The sequence below is a fragment of the Cyprinus carpio genome, chromosome A4, assembly GCF_018340385.1.
Source record: "Cyprinus carpio isolate SPL01 chromosome A4, ASM1834038v1, whole genome shotgun sequence".
Classification (NCBI taxonomy): domain Eukaryota; kingdom Metazoa; phylum Chordata; class Actinopteri; order Cypriniformes; family Cyprinidae; genus Cyprinus; species Cyprinus carpio.
In genome coordinates this window covers 30,426,875-30,443,272 of record NC_056575.1, presented here as the reverse complement: position 1 = coordinate 30,443,272, position 16,398 = coordinate 30,426,875, and positions in this window count along the sequence as shown.

The window sequence follows — 16,398 nt, the reverse complement described above, 5'->3', positions numbered from 1 at the left end:
TCTGATGTTATGTGCAATGTGTGTAATGTTATTAATATTTCTGTATATAATAATATTTTTATTAATTTTGTCATGACAAAAGCCAACTGGTTCTTTGATGGCAGTGAGCTGGGTCCCCTCTACCAGAAACCTACTGCTGCTTCAGCTTCCACTGCCGGCCCTTCAACATCTGCTGCTGTAACCCAACACAGTGTGTACAGGCAATAATGACCATGTTAACATGCATATTACATTTACAGAAGCACTCGATAGCCTCAACACAACACTGGACAGTTTGTGAATGAGTTTTTATCCTTTCTGCTTCTCCATTGTACAAAATGTGTTATCATTTGATACAAACACCATCAAGAAGAAGCGCTCAGAGAAGGCCTAGGGAGCATGCCATCGGGAGGTGGAGCGTCAGGTCCTAGAAGCTCTCCGGACCTGTCCTGTAGCGTCCAGCACCACCTCCACGCTCAGAGGATGAGCTCTTCCTCTTGAGTCTGGTCCTCTCCGAGAAGGCCTAGGGGAGCAGCCATCGGAGGTGGAGCGTTCAGCTCCTACGAAGGCTCTCTGGACCTGTCCTGTAGCTCCAGCACCACCTCACGCTCAGAGGATGAGCTCTTCCTCTTGAGTCTGGTCCCTCAGAGAAGCCATGGGAGCAGCCCATTGGAGGTGGAGCGTCAGCTCCTAGAAAGCTCATCCGGACCTGGTCCTGTAGCTCCAGTGCAGCCACCCTCCACGCTCGAGAGATGAGCTCTTTCTCTTGAGTCTGGTCTCTCAGAGAAGGCCTAGGGAGCAGCCCATCGGAGGTGGGCGTCAGCTCCTAGAAGCTCTCCGGACCTGTCCTGTAGCTCCAGCCCCACTCTCACGCCTCCAGAGGATGAGCTCTTCTTCTCTTGAGTCTGGTCCCTCAGAGGGAAGGACTAGGGGAGCTAGCCATCGGCGGTGGATGCGGTCAAGCTCTATAAGCTCTCCGAGACCTGGTCCGTGTAGCTCCAGCACCAACCCTCCACGCTCAGGACGGATGAGCTCTTCCTCTCTGAGTCTGGGTCCCCTCACAGAGAGGCCCTAAGGGACAGCCATCGTAGGTAGAGCGTCAGCTCCTATGAACTCTACCTTAACCTGTCCTGTAGCTCCATGCACCACTACCACCTCCAACGCTCAGAGGATGAGCTCTTCCTCTTTGAGTCTGGTCCCTTCAGAGAGGTGCCTAGGGAGCAGCCATCGATGTGGAGCTTCCGCTCCCTAGAAGCTCTCCGGACCTGTCCGATAGCTCAGCACCACCTCCACGACTCATAGGATACGCTCTTTCTCATTGAGTCTTGTCTCCTCAGAAGGGTAGTGAGCAAGCCATCGGAGGTGGCGTCCCAGCTCCTAGAAGCAACCTCCGTATCCTGTCTGTACCCCTCCAGCGCCGCCTAATACTCAGGAGGATGAGCTCTTCCTCTTGAGTCTGGTCCCCTTTCCTGCAGCAGGGTTGCCGCCCCTCAGGCAGAAAGAATTTGTCAAATTTCAAATATCATAAATTAATTTATGAGAAAGCAGCAGTAGTTCATGCTTAATCTGGAACAGTGGAGCCTCAAGATCAGTTTTTAAAAAGAGGCGGCAGCTTGGGCTGCCCAGGCAATCTAACCAGACTTTCTCTCCTTCCAGATCCTCTCTCCTTCACTGGTGGCCCTCCCCCTTCCCCCTTCGAAACGAGATCCTTTTTATTCCTGCATGAAATAGTTGTAAATGTTCTTTGTATAATAGTTTTATATATGCTATTTTTTTTATTTAATTTTATTTATTTTGTATATATGTTCTATACAATGACCAAAGGTTTGTGGTGTGTGTATTTTGTGCACAACGAGAGTACCGTAAATCATAATTTGTATTTGTTAAATAAACATAGTACTTATTTATAATGGTTAAAGACTAGAATACTTATGGCAGAACATGTTTTGTACATTCATTCTAAGTATAGTCCTACTTAGCAAAATACACTCACAATAGTATAGTAAATACAAAACAACTATTGCAAAATGAAACGATTATCCCCAGTTTAACGTAATGCATATACATCACATGATATGCAAAGATGTTCAAGAGAATGTGTGCAAAGATTATTATACCATATATAGGAGTGTAAATCAAAGAAAATGTTCACATGCCACTCGTCCTTTCCCAAGACAAGAATACTTATGGCAAAAATAGTTTTACATCTCTCTCTCTAGTCTTCTCTCTATCGCTCTCTACGCTCTATAATCTAGCTATCAGCTATTATATATAATATATAAAAAACATACAGATTAATGATTAATTGAATTAAAGACCAAGATTTAGATTACCCAAACCAATTATATGTTATCTTAAACCACAAAATGACATCAGAGCCACGCAAATGTCAACAAGACTAGCCGAGTTGAAGTACAGTGCTCTCGGTAACATGCAGACCATGAGCTCCCGCTGATCGACCTGCGGGCATGGCTGCCACCTCCACTTTGAAAACACGTCATTTTAGCCGCCTACGTTTATTTTTGGTGTGCGCTATACTACGTCTTTCCGTAATAGTGCGTAATACCCCAGATCAGACGAAAAATCATCTTTGGCTTTCATGTTATTGAGCCATGTTTCTCTGCCACATATTGAATGAATGAAGGCAATGAATTAAAAAAAGGTCTGACATGACTGACAGATTCATTCAATAAATCTTACAAAAAAGTCTATATTAAATGCACTCCCATTATTCCCTTCACTTCATCATTCCATTCATTATAAAAAGGCCTGATATGAATGATACTAATAACTCAGGGATTTTAAAAATGATTAATGCATTAACAGAATAAAAGACCCCAAAAATGTTTCATATTCTACCTGACTGCCTGTGATTTTGATGCTCTAAAAGGAAAACTCCCTGTTTACAAAGATAATTTCACATTCAGACCTTAATAGTCCAGTACCCCTAGGGTGTCCCTTCAGCCCATTTCTGAACATCTGAGTTGCACTACATAATAAAAGCCCTACAAAATCTCATATTTCATCTGTTTGTCCTTGATTTTGATGAGATCTAAAAAGACACTCCCTGTTCACAGACTAATTTCACTTCAGATTGATAGTCCAGTACCCCAGGGTGTCCCTCAGCCAGTTCCAGATGATCGAGACGCATTACCTAATAAAAAGCCCTCCAAAAAGCTCATATTCTACCTTATCTGCCTGTGATTTTGAAATGGCTCCTAAAAGCGAAACTCCCGTTTCCCACAGACGATGTCAAATCAGATTAATGTCCTGTACCAAGGTGTCCCTCAAGCCAGATTCAGATGATCCATGTTTGCTTACAGTAATAAAACCCCCCAAAATCTCATATTTCACCTGTTCTGCCTGTATTTGAAGACGTCAAAGGAACCCCTGTTGCCTTCCACCTACTATTTCAATTCAGGTAAGTATCCAGTACCCCAGGGTGTCCCTCCAGCCAGTTTCAGGACGATCTGATGTTGCATTACATAGCAAAGCCCTCCAAAATCTCATATTAGTTATTGATATATAAGTTAGTTTGTTTTTATACATTCAGATAACTGTCAAAATGGAAGCTCCTTTGCCACAGACCACATTTCAATTCCATATTAATAGGAGACTCTCTCAGTGCACTGTTAGATAGAGGTGTAAAAATGCCTTGAGTCATTTTTACTTGAGTACTTAAGTATTATTTTGGGGGAGTTTGGATCTTTATTCAAGTACAATTTTAAAATGGTTACTTGCACTTTTACATTGATTACATTTCGGGAGGAAAAAAAAGCAGTACTTTTTACTCCTTACAAGTTTAATTTTATCTTAAAAAGTACATTACATTTTTTTTATCTTATGCACAATAACTATGTTAAACAGAAGTTCAAATGTTAGCGTGCTTGGCGTGAGAACCAGTGATCATTGGTTTCCATGCATCCGGCACGACACATTTCTACTTTCAGTTTGTGACTTTCATCAGGTAAAATGTCTGGCTTAAAAAGTTTTACTGAGCATATTGAGGTAGCAAAGTTGCTATTAAAGTTACTCACCCTCATGTCATCCCAGATGTTTGTGACTTTCTTTCTTCATATGAAAACAAGAAAAGATTTTTAGTCTGTATAATGCAAGGGGACAGGACCACTTGCATTAAACTATAGAGACGTTTTTTTTTTTTTTTTTATAAAACTCTTACTGTGTCATTTGAAATTAAAGTCATATAAATATTTGGACGGCATAGGTGGAAAGGATAGAGTTTCCTTTGAAATCCCTTTCCTTGAATTTGTGTCCGGGTGTTCCACTGTCTGCATTTTAAATTTTCTCTGGGCACTAGATGTATGTGTTTGACCTGTGCATTTTGTTTCATTTTCTCCCTTTAAAATAACTTCTGTATATCTGTATTAAAAAAAGTAGGCTACTTTTACTTTTTTATTACTTGAGTACAATTTAAAGTTGACATTTTTTCTTTTACTCCAGTATTTTTGGCCATATACTTGTACTTTTAATTGATTAAAATTTTCATTAAATATCTGTTCTTTCACTTGAGTAAAATTTTTGAGTACTTTTTACACCTCTGCTGTTAGACGTCACTGAACCAATGTCAAGACTATCTGATATTACATTACAAAATTGAATCTGTTTAAAATCTCATATACTCCCTGTTTTCAAAGACTCCTTTCATTTCAGACTGATATCACACCACACTGTAGCACTCAGCCAATGGCTGATGTTGAATTACACAGTAAAAATGAATATAAAACACCCATAAAATGTCATATCTACAGATAGTGCTTTATATCTTTTCTAATTAATAATACAAATTTTCCTGATTTTAAGATGAGTATCCTTTAAAAATGATATAGTATCTGTTCAACTAATAGTGAGCTAATAGTTTATTTCCAATAACAAGACACTCAAGACAGTGGAGATGACAGAGGATGCATAAGGAAGTCATTCTTATGATCTTAAGTGCAACACTTACATCTACCCTGCTGTGAAGAAGACTCCGGAAGAGACTTGTTCCTATGGCCCCTGCTGATATTTTCTGCCATTTCATTGAGTTTTGTGGGCACAAGTATCTCATCTGTTTTGGACTTTCTTAAGTATCGCTGTTGTGCAATACAAATGTACATTTTGTAGCAGTCTGTGAAATTGTGGATATTGTTTAAGACCTTCAAAAGAAAGGCATCAAATTTGATGCCAATGTATCACATAATGAAGGCTTCTGGGGTCAAGTGTACACTGCACTTGGCATACCCAATAATAAGAACAATCGTTATAGAGTTCAAAGTGCGTTTCACAAGGTAAGTCATGAGGGAGTGTGAGGGTGAAGTAACATAAAATGTGCCACAGCTACGTTTACATTACCTCCATTGTCGTTTTGATATTTTTGATAAACACATTTAATTCTCTGAATTCAGTTGGATAACAGTTGCTTCAATTCTGAACTGAAAGCGTCTGCTTTGCTCATTTAGCATGAGCTGCAGAGTCACACACAGTGCTGCAAGAATCATAAAGAAATATTTTTATAAAGAAATGCAGCCAATGTTGTCATTTTGTATGTTTTTGTTTTTGCTGCATGTTCACTATTTATAATACTGCTAATGTGGTCACAGTATAAACTATAATTCCCTTTTTACGGCAATATGAGGTATTTTAATTTTTCGATAATAAATTTAGTTTAAACCTCAGTTATGAAGTAGTATGATTATAACTGACTATAATTTTAAAGCAAGGTGTTTTAAAAGAATGCTGAAAACCATACGTGAGTAAAGTGATCAGCAAAAATGGATTCCATTACAAGTTACCAGTGATCATTCTACCAATACTACTTGATTAAAAGCCTGAGCACCCCTGGTTTCCATCCCGACAAAGCTTACGTCTAGTCTTTAGACGTAAAATGTAAGTCCTGAGCTAGGCTTCTTCACCTGGAAAGAACTTTGCACTTGACGTGATCTTAAAATATAGCAGTGACTTTGTTTGACCGAAGTGGACACCAGTACATGTTGTGTTCTAAGGCACGGTTATCATATAAATTAACTCTACGAGTGTCGCTAAGGCTGCAACCTGAGGCACTTCAGTCTTGCGCTTTAGATGTTAAGCCTTGGTCGGTGACAACAATGCGACTCATGAGTTACCTGCATTTTTTACTGGATAATGCAGTAACACACAAAAAAATCAAAAGAACATTTGATTTGTTGTAGGGGAGCAAGCATCGCGTTCATGCGTTCTGAAAGCCAAATAAGAACAAAGTCGTCTAGCAATCCTGGGCGATCCTATACGCGAATTGAAACATCCTCTGTGAAACGTCCTACAAACACTCCAAGTGTCAGTTTAACGACGTAGTGCACAGAACGCATGGCTCCGGTGCTATCAATAGGGGGGAATGTGTACCCGTGCTGCGTCTGACAAAAAGAAAAGGCTACTCAATGGTGAAGGGTGCGACTCGTGCTTGACGATGTCTGCTGGGGTGACCAGGGTCTGGGTCAGCTCAGCCAGGTCCTTATGTCATATAAGAAAAACCTGTGATTCACAACTAGCTGCTAATACACTTATATTCATTTAAAATGGCATTGCTGACAAGTTTGTTGTAAACCAGGGCAAAATGGAACCAGAGGTCCTTCAAGGCCCTGTAGATAGCATTTTCCACTTCCGTTGTTAGCAAGAAATATACTGCTGTGAAAAAGTAATGGCATACAAATGTAATTAGTAATTAAATTATTCATCAGAAATGCAGTGAGTAAAAGTGTCATATTCAAAAATGTAGTCAGTAGAGAGTAAAAGAACCTCTGAGCATCCAAACATTTAATAGAAAATATTTTTTTCCTTAATGTGTCTTGTATTACATTACTATTAAATTGGTCCCCTTTTCCATTTTTCCGGCTCCTGACCTGTAATGCTATTGTTGGTTTTAAAGCACCAGCCTGAACTGCCCCATCCTCTCTGGATACCTTGACAGCAAAAGTGTTGACGATTATCATGTACTTCCATCTCCTGACATAGTCTTTATTGTGTGGCATTAGAAATGCCGTGGCCATTTTTTCGGGTCCTTACCTGTACTGTTAAGTCTTGGTTTGTCTGTCTTTTTTAAAGCACCAGCCAGAACTCTCCCATCCTCTTCTGGAGACCTTGGACAGCCAAAATGGTCCGAAGAGATCATGACTCCAATCTCCTGAACTGTGTGCATTAGAATCCATTTGCCATTTTTCGGCTCCTGACCTGTCAGGCTATTCTTGGTTGTCTTCTTGTTTAAGTGCCAGCCGAACTCTCCCCATCCTCTCGGGTAGTACCTTGGACAGCAAAAGTGCGAAGAGGCATGGACTCCAATCTCCTGAACAATTTAGGTCTTTACTGTGTGCATTAGAATCTAGCCATTTTTTCGGCTCCTGACATGTAATGCTAAGTCTTCGTTGTCTGTCCTTTTTTAAAAGCACCAGCCAGAACTCTTCCCATCCTTCTGGGTACCTTGGACAGCAAAAAGTGTCGAAGAGCACATGGACTCCAATCTGCCTGACAATTTATTCTTTACTGTGTGCATTAGAATCTATGCCATTTTTTTCACGTCTCCTGACCTGTAAATGCTAGTTCTTGGTTGTCTGTCTTTTTTTAAAAGCCCCGCCAGAACTCTCCCCATCCTCTCTGGAGACCTTGGCAGCAAAGTGTCGAAGATGCATCATGGACTCCAATCTGCCTGAAACAATTAGTCGTTACTGTGTGCATTGTATCCATGCCATTTTAAACGGCTCTGACCTGTAAATGCTAGTCTTGGTTGCCTGTTCCTTTTTAAAGCACCAGCCAAACTGTCCCCATCCTCTCTGGGGACTTGGCACAGTAAAAGTGCAAAGAGCACACTGGACCCAATCTCCTGAACAGTTCCGTCTTTCAATTGTGTTCCATTAATAATCCGTGCCATTTTTCGGCTCCTGACCGTGTAATAGCTAATGTTGGTTGCCTGTCTTTTTGTAGAAGTTCCAGCCCGAACTCTCCCCATCCGCTCTGGAACCCATTGGACAGCAAAAGTTCGAAAGAGCATCATGGACTCCAATCTCACTGAACAAGTTATCTTTTCCGTTGCATTAGAATCCGTGCCATTTTTCGGCTCCTGAACTGTAATGCTAAATGTTGGTTGTCTGTCTTTTTTAAAGCACCAGCCAGAACTGTCCCCATCCTCTCTGGAGACCTTGATCAGCAAAAGTGTCGATGAGGATCATGGACACAAATCTCCTGAACAAGTTAGTCTTTACTGTGTTTGTTTTTCAGGAAACTATGTTGATTATGCGGGGTCAAAAGGATTCTAGATATAGAAAGTTTTCAGGACTCTATCAAGTGTTCTTAAAGCAAGACAATAAACTAATTTAGGGGTGCAAACTGAATAATTATAGAAAGATACAATTAAAACACTGATTGTGACAAACAATTAAGCGATATACTTGTTAGTTGAAAAAAAAACTGTATTAAACTGGCAGAATAGTGTCCAAACTGTATTAAACTGGCAGAATTGACAAATTAATTATGATAATAACCCATCTTTCCGGTTTCCTGTTCGGCCATTAGTGTCCAAAAACTTAATATTTTGCTTTTAACATTTCTGACTACATCAAAGTGTATGTAACTGTAAGACTCAACAAACAGGTTCTGATCACAGTAATTACACCTGTAATTAATTTCTGTAATTACGTTCATAATAAAGGTCCTTGCACACTGAGTCTGAAAATTTAGTATACATTTTTTTTTTTTTTTGACGTGCAAAAATTTTGGACGAAAATTCAGGACTCAGTGTGCAAAGACCTTAACACTGTTCACCCAAACCTTACACCTTAACCCACCCTTAAACCTACCCATACCACCAAACAGACTGAAGGTCTTGGGATCCAAACAGTCAAGCCCCGAGTTCTGGTGTCTGGGCTATTGCAGATTTGAGGATTGCCCAGTAACAGTTACTGTCACTGTGGATAGTGAGGAGGATTAAAAGAAAAAGGAACAGTGGAGTTTCGAGGGTGAACAGTGCGTGTTCACAGTCACACTGAGACTAAAGAGACGACCTGTTAGAGCAGACAACAGACACATAATAATGGGCAAGAACTACAAAAGCAATTGCCACGAAGCCATGTATCTGGAAAATTTAACAGATATAAAAGAAGACATAATGGAATCTGGCTGTAGATGATGAGCTCCTACCACTCCCCAACATACTAAAAAAACATTTCATGGGAAGTATCTACAGAAGAAGTCGTCAGCATGCAATGAGATCCCCACCTAAAAATTATGCTTGAAAAATAAAAAATACTCCAGATGAGGCCTCCAAAAGGTTTATGCCTCACCTAAAAAGTGTTTTCCGCTTTGGTCGTCAGGGCGCTTGTATTTCCAAGAGGAGGTCAGAGGACATTGTTTATCTGGATCTACGGCACATCATAAAGAAAGCGAAAGTCTCTCCTCTCCTCCCTCGATGTGGATGAGCTGGAACGTCAGGAATCCTCAAACCAAGCTCTCTCCCGTACCGGTTTGCCACCCTACTGTAACCTGTTGCCACACCACAGCCGCCGTAATATTTCCTTCAGCTTTTTCAGACCGATTTTGCCAAGGCGGGTTGGAGGAAAAGGATGCGGCACCACATGTATGCTTCTATGTGATGGCTCTATGGTACCTAATGCAGGCAATTTGTTTGTCATTTGCAAAGACAAATCTGCAAGATACCATTAACCACTACTATAACATTGCCTGTGGAAAGGTACCAAGGAAGATTTGAGGTGCCCATTGTTCATAGATGCCTCAGTCATGTTATGAAGAATGCTAAGGACATGTGTAGGAAATAGTAAGCATAAACTATTTATCCTTCAAAATTTTAGTTGCGTACATTAAGCATAAATTAAGAAACACAATACTGTGGTTGAAATCCCTTTTACAGAATTATACCGCATACATAGTTCTAATGTGATAACTGGGAAAACTTTTTATTGTGCAAGAGCGAAAGACACATTAACTCAGTCGGTGTTTAACAAACTGCCCCAACATAATGTTTTATTTCTACTTAAAATTAATCACTCATCAGTGTGAAAATTTATATTCCTTTTCTATTACCCAGTGCACCGAACCACTACCATCTTGCCATGCATTCCTTTGGTGCCCTCACAACTGCAAGAACTTGATGACATGGTGCAAAGTGTTTGTTTTTTTCTCAAGTCCTTGCAGTGGGCAAAATGTTAAGAAACCTTTTAAGAACCTGCAGTTGTGGCTGCAGAAAACCAAAATAGATTTGGATGTAAATGCCAAGTCCAAAAGCAAAACGAGGACTTAAAGGTAAATGTCAAATCTGGTTTTATCATAACTTGCTTACATTTACACAGAAATATAAAACTATGCTAAAATATTATAGAAAATTTGAAGTACTGTTATTATCAAGATAAACTACTGAGGCAAAAAGTACTATAATGTTTAAGTAAATATTAGTTAAATTTTTAAAATTACTACTTAATTATACTACTCATTACACTAGCATTACATAACATAACAACACCAATAGAACAACGTAATACTAAGCCCTTGTCAAAATTAACAAGGAAATTTCTATTTTTGAAGAAAAATGTTGCTGCATGTGCAAACTATTATCAGTTTTGAATATACATTGGCCTTTCTCTGTATAGTCTCATAACAATTAAACATAGTCTGTACTGTAGGGAATGGAAGGAATCAACAAATTTCAAAAACGATACAAGAAGATTATTTCCCAGGTCCCAACTGACAACATATACCACTGCAAAGGACTTGTGGATCACCTTAAAAAGTACATTCTTCCTTATGCTGGGCTGTGGACAGATATAATGCTACGTTAGTCATAATTATTAAACAGAACAGTGTTTATAAAATATATATAAAAAAAAAAAAGTTGACATTTTTATAATAATTGAATTCATACCTTGTTTTAATGCAAAGGTGACCTTGGACGACATGGCAAAGGACATCAATACGAGCATTGTCCAAAGATATGATGCTCTCAGAAACATTGAAAGACAAGTAATTAAAAAAAAAATCATACATTTTTTACAACAATGTTGCTATTTTGTTTTACTTCTACAAAAATAAATAAATTCAATCCTTTCTTAGAATATAACAGAGGACAACAAAACCCAGGGCATCATGGAAGAAAAGCCAGTGTGATTTGAAGCCTATCGTTTCTGTAAGACGGATCTGGCCCGACTCACTGGGCCTTATGATTTTTGTGGTCCGCTACCAGATTTGTCAGTGTTGGCTCTTGCTGATGGAGTATGAGACTCAAAAGAGTTTTTTAGAAGACAGGTTTGCAAATTGTGTTATGGTTATTAAGAGTGGCATCACAGTGTTGAGGCAGTATGACACAAAAATACATTTAAAATGCGTACTTAGAGTTGGATACTTGAATTTGGAAGTGTTTATATACACCCCAGAAAAAATACATAAAATACCTATAATATTTTGCATCTACACAAGGGAAACCATAATGAATTGGACCAAAAGAAAACTACATATCATTGTCAGCACGAATTGCTGTCTGTACCAGCTCTGCAATGGTACTTCAGTGCTTAATGACTGCTTCCATCAATCCAATCTCACTTCATACAGACATTCAGAGTGGATGAAGAAAAATGGAAGGAACGTCAGCAGAAGAAAAGAGGGGAGATATGTAACACCAGTCCCGCAAGCCATTCCAACTTCAATGGGATCAACAAAAAGGTATACTGTAAATATTATGATGGTTTTCTTAGATAAATATTTAATATATATTGGTAACACATTAAAAAAAACTCTCCATTAATTTTGGAATCTGCTATATTTTGGAGAGCTGTATTACACTCTAACATTACATTAAAATATATATATATTTTGAAAGCAGATGTCAAATATACTTAAATAAAAAAAGAGCATAAAGCATATACTAAATGTTTTAGGATTTTTCAATACCCCATTACAGTAGTTACTTTATAGTAACCGCTATCATGAAAATCCAATTACTTGAATGTTTGAAATTCTACATATAGCACATTCATTGTCTGTCAGAGCATCTGATGGAGCAAGCTACTTTAAACTATATGTTTTAAAAACTATATATCTTATGAGTTATTTTTAAAGTTATTAACTAAAAGCAAGTCTCAATAGTTTAAAGAAAAACTGGATTTATGGACTTTTCCCTGCACCAGCTCACTCTCCACTCTTATCTCACTCTGGCTATCATTTCAGATGCGCTCATATCAAACTAAGCTTGATAGCATATAATCTACGTTGCCCTCCTATTGTTTAGTCAAACTTATAGGTTGATATATCATCCACAAACTTAATAGACTGCTCACCACTAAAACAAACAAAGTAAAATAAAACACGACGAAAACAAAAAGGGAACCACTGTGAAAGGAGGCCAGTTACATTAGTTTTATGTTTTTGGTTGTTATTGATGATTATAGGTTGAAATCCACATTAGCGGGTTTCTGTCGCAAAACAGAGTGACATCTCTGCACACCGCCCACAGTCCATTTCCCTGAAGAAAACAATGCTGGAGTCTTGTCATGAAAGCGCTCATGAACTCCCAAAAGAATCAGATCAAACCCCAGACATGCAAGTAAGGGCATTCTATAAAATTTGTTTCAATACATGATTTCTGCAACTGATCATTAATTTACACTTAAAAAAAAAAAATTATAAATTGTTACATGCATACGAATACAGGGAATCACAACGTGATTATGAGAAACATCTCTATTTCACTGCAGCTAGGTATGTATAACCATATATGTCATGTTTGGCTTCGTCATCTGCCTTTCTCATCCGCCACCGCCGTTTTAGATTGTTTTTTTGTTCTCATCTTCGCTTCTGATCTTGAATTGTCAGCGGTCCCTTGTGGAGAGAAAGACACAGAGGCTTGTGGTTTTTCAGTTGCCTCCCAAAGACCCAACGAAATGACAACAATATGCCTCCATTCATTCAGCAGTGAGCACGCCTGTACTCTTCGCCCACACCAAGGTTTTTTGTGGGGGGGCCCCCCCCCTACAGGCGAGGTATACGTAAGGGTGAGACGTTTCATTGTCTTAAAGCGGGTAAGTTCCAGCGCTACAATAAGTAGACAAAGTCTACCGAGGGTAGCACAGTCTTGAGATTATTGGTAGGAGTTTGATGGAAAAACATTTAGTCAATGTCATAGTATAGTGGATTTCTGACCCTATTGTTTTTTGGTTTAAAAATTAAAAATATTCACACATGTGTTAAAGACCAAACATAAACTGCAAACGACATAATTTGTTACCGGACAAATGTACTTTTGAATTCCATAGACTTAATTACCTTGGACAATAAGGTACAGTGTCTGGTCATTTTGTCATACTGGTACAATACATTTAAAAAATCAAAAAATAACAAACTCCTCCCTACAATTTCAAACCTACATTTACCACATCCCTGTAATTCCGAAGGCCTTTTTCATCCTACTGCAAATTGTGCCGTGCAGAGATGGTGAAAAGAACGACCCCCCTCATAGGTTGTTTGACTCACTGAAACGGGCAAGGAGGTGATGATGCGGTCGGTGGGATGTCCAGTCTGGTACTTCAGGATTGTGCCCCATTCACTGTCGCCGCGCGCGAGCCCTGGACTATTGTCAGCGCCCCTCCTTCTCTACAACTGCACTTCCACAATGTGAGGCGGACGTGGGTGACGGATGGTAGTCGCAGGTGGAGGCAGCGCGTGTCTTGTGTCTCTTATGTCAATACTGTACCAAATATATGGTTTACGCTTGAAACTATATACGCGATCAGGGGCATACAGTGTATGACCACTGACGGGTGAGGGAAGGAATCACTTTGATTATGGTGAGGCGTGCTTGTCAGACGGCGGCCACCTGTTTAGCTGGTTTACTGGTTTGAGATTGCAGTTTTCCCTTAATGCATAACTGCATTCACATTGAAGAGTTCTCCATCTGTCAGTGTTAAAAAACATGGAAATTGCAATTTTTTCTTTCAGAAGCATGAGCTTTTTAAGTAGCGATTTTTCCACTAACCTCCCCAGACTTCATTTAGACAGAGCTCAATGAAACAGGAGCGCAACTACCTCCCTAAATATACATTTTGCTGAAATATTGTAGTTGGACAAAAGTGTACATTGTAGACAGTTTTAAACCTACCAGATAAAGGTGTATTTGTATGATAGCAGTGCTAAAGTCGCGCAGTGGGGTTAATCAAATAGCAAATTTACTCAGTCTGTGCCTTCTATGTTAATTTTTTTAGAGTTTAGTAACTTTTCACAACTTCTCTTTGCCAAAGGATTATTATTTTGTTGTTAGATTGCCAATGTTACAATGAAGGTGTGTTTTAACCCTTTTATTGCACACATATTATATGCCCATCGCGGCTTACATTCACTTTATTAGAGTTATAATACAATATACCGAAGATAGATAGGCCTACCGTACAAACCCAAATCAGCTAAAAAAATACGAGTATTGAATTTTTGCTCATATCTCCCGGGCCTATACAGACGTGTTAGTTTTAATTTAAAGGTGTAACTGGAGTTTGGTTTTATTTTTTAAATGGCATTTAAAATAAAAAAATCTAAATAGCAAAAAACTAACTAAAACAGTTATGGTACACCGTAAAAAAAAACAGTAAAACTGTTAACCCCTCAGCTAACTTTCTGCCTAATAGTTGGCATATGAAGAGCCTCAGTTTTGTCCTTCAGTGTGAAAAGATGGATCTTTAAAATCATACCGTCATTTTTGGCATAAGGTTCAAATAAGCAAAAAATGCTGGGAAAATCAGAACCACACACCTAAAGCGATTTTTCCTGAAGAATCAGCTGGCAGTTTAACATGTTGCAGGACAAACAAGGGACTCATGAACAAACTGTCCCTTAAAAAAAAAAGATCATTCGAGCGTAACATAGATATGTGAGAATCAAAACTGATTTACATTTGATTGAACACAGGGTCAATTTTATACTTTTAGAGATCTCTTCTGTGACTATATGTAAACATGCGCGGTGTGGAATAACTTAGGTCAAGTAATGCTAAATAACACATCTAACATGCATTTTGTATGACCCCTCTTAATTTTGTAAAATCAATTAACAATTTTAACGCAGATTCTGCAAGTTGTGTATGTACACTTTGGACCTTAACTATACATATGTACTGTAAGATGTTTGTGTGTGTGTGATGTGATGTGTGCTGTGTGTATTCCCTAAATTTGTTTATTCATTCATTCAGGTGAGACTTTAAAATTACCAAGGTGTTGTTTCATTTGTAGAAACCAGAGCTGGCATTATTACTTAAGAGTTTCTGGTGAGTGTGTTACATGTTTATAATGTAATTACTGTGTCCAGGAAGCTTTATTTTTACATTTAAGTAGTGTTTGCTGTATTACACTGTTTATTTATCATTGTCAGTACATAAGCGAGGAATTGGAACCACACAGTGAGCTTCTGGTTGGATCCTGCAAAAGTTCCACAGAGGAATCTGATTCCAGTCTTGCAGCCAGAAGATTCAGGTATCTGTTCATGTAATTTAATATTGAGCATAATTTATATACTAGTGAAGTACTTGATTACATTCTGAGTTGATTACCATGTAGATGATTTGGTGAGTAGGACGTTAAGAGATAAACACCTAAAAATAAGTTTTTAAACATTATGAAATATTACTAGAAATATATTTTCGATCTAGTTATAATTTAGATTGTTGCAAACTTCCTCTGCATTGTAACTTATGTAAGTTACTCCCAAAATGAATCCCATACAGTGACTACCTAAAAATGAGAAGGACACGCCATGGAAAAAAGGACTGGAGTTCTGACCCATCCAATCCAGAAGACAGCTGTAGCTGTGGGGTCATTGTCATCATGGTGTGAGAAGTAATGTAATACCTAGCTCATAACTAAATTAGTAAATAAAAATCCATTAATTTTAACTCTTGTTAACTGACTTGTACAGCACTAAATGAGTAAATAATATTCTGCTAATGTAGTTGTCGCTAATGCATTGGTACAGCCACCCTATGCAAGAGACTGGTACAGATGTAGATGTACTATGATGATGAATGTCTGTGTTTGTGTAGATGGCAAGACCAGTGATGAAGGCCTTTCCAGCTGTTCCAGACATAAGGTTTGGAACATCCAAAAAAGAAATGGCAAATGAGTGACAGCTGTGTAAAATGGTTCCATGAAGAGGTCCTAGGCATGGCTGAAGAAGAGCTGAAACAGGCCAGAGCAGACAACTGGAACTGCAGCTTGTGCTGTTAAATCCCTTTTTGAAGAAAAGTTTAAAACACAAAAAATGCCTTTTTTGCTTATTTATTCATTTATTTATTTAACATATCCACTTCTTAATTTTGTAACTGTACTACAAAAATTGTTGCTACTGAATATGTATAACAAACAGCAAAGGGCTTGATGTGGAAATAATCTGTAAATAAGAATTTAATTAAAC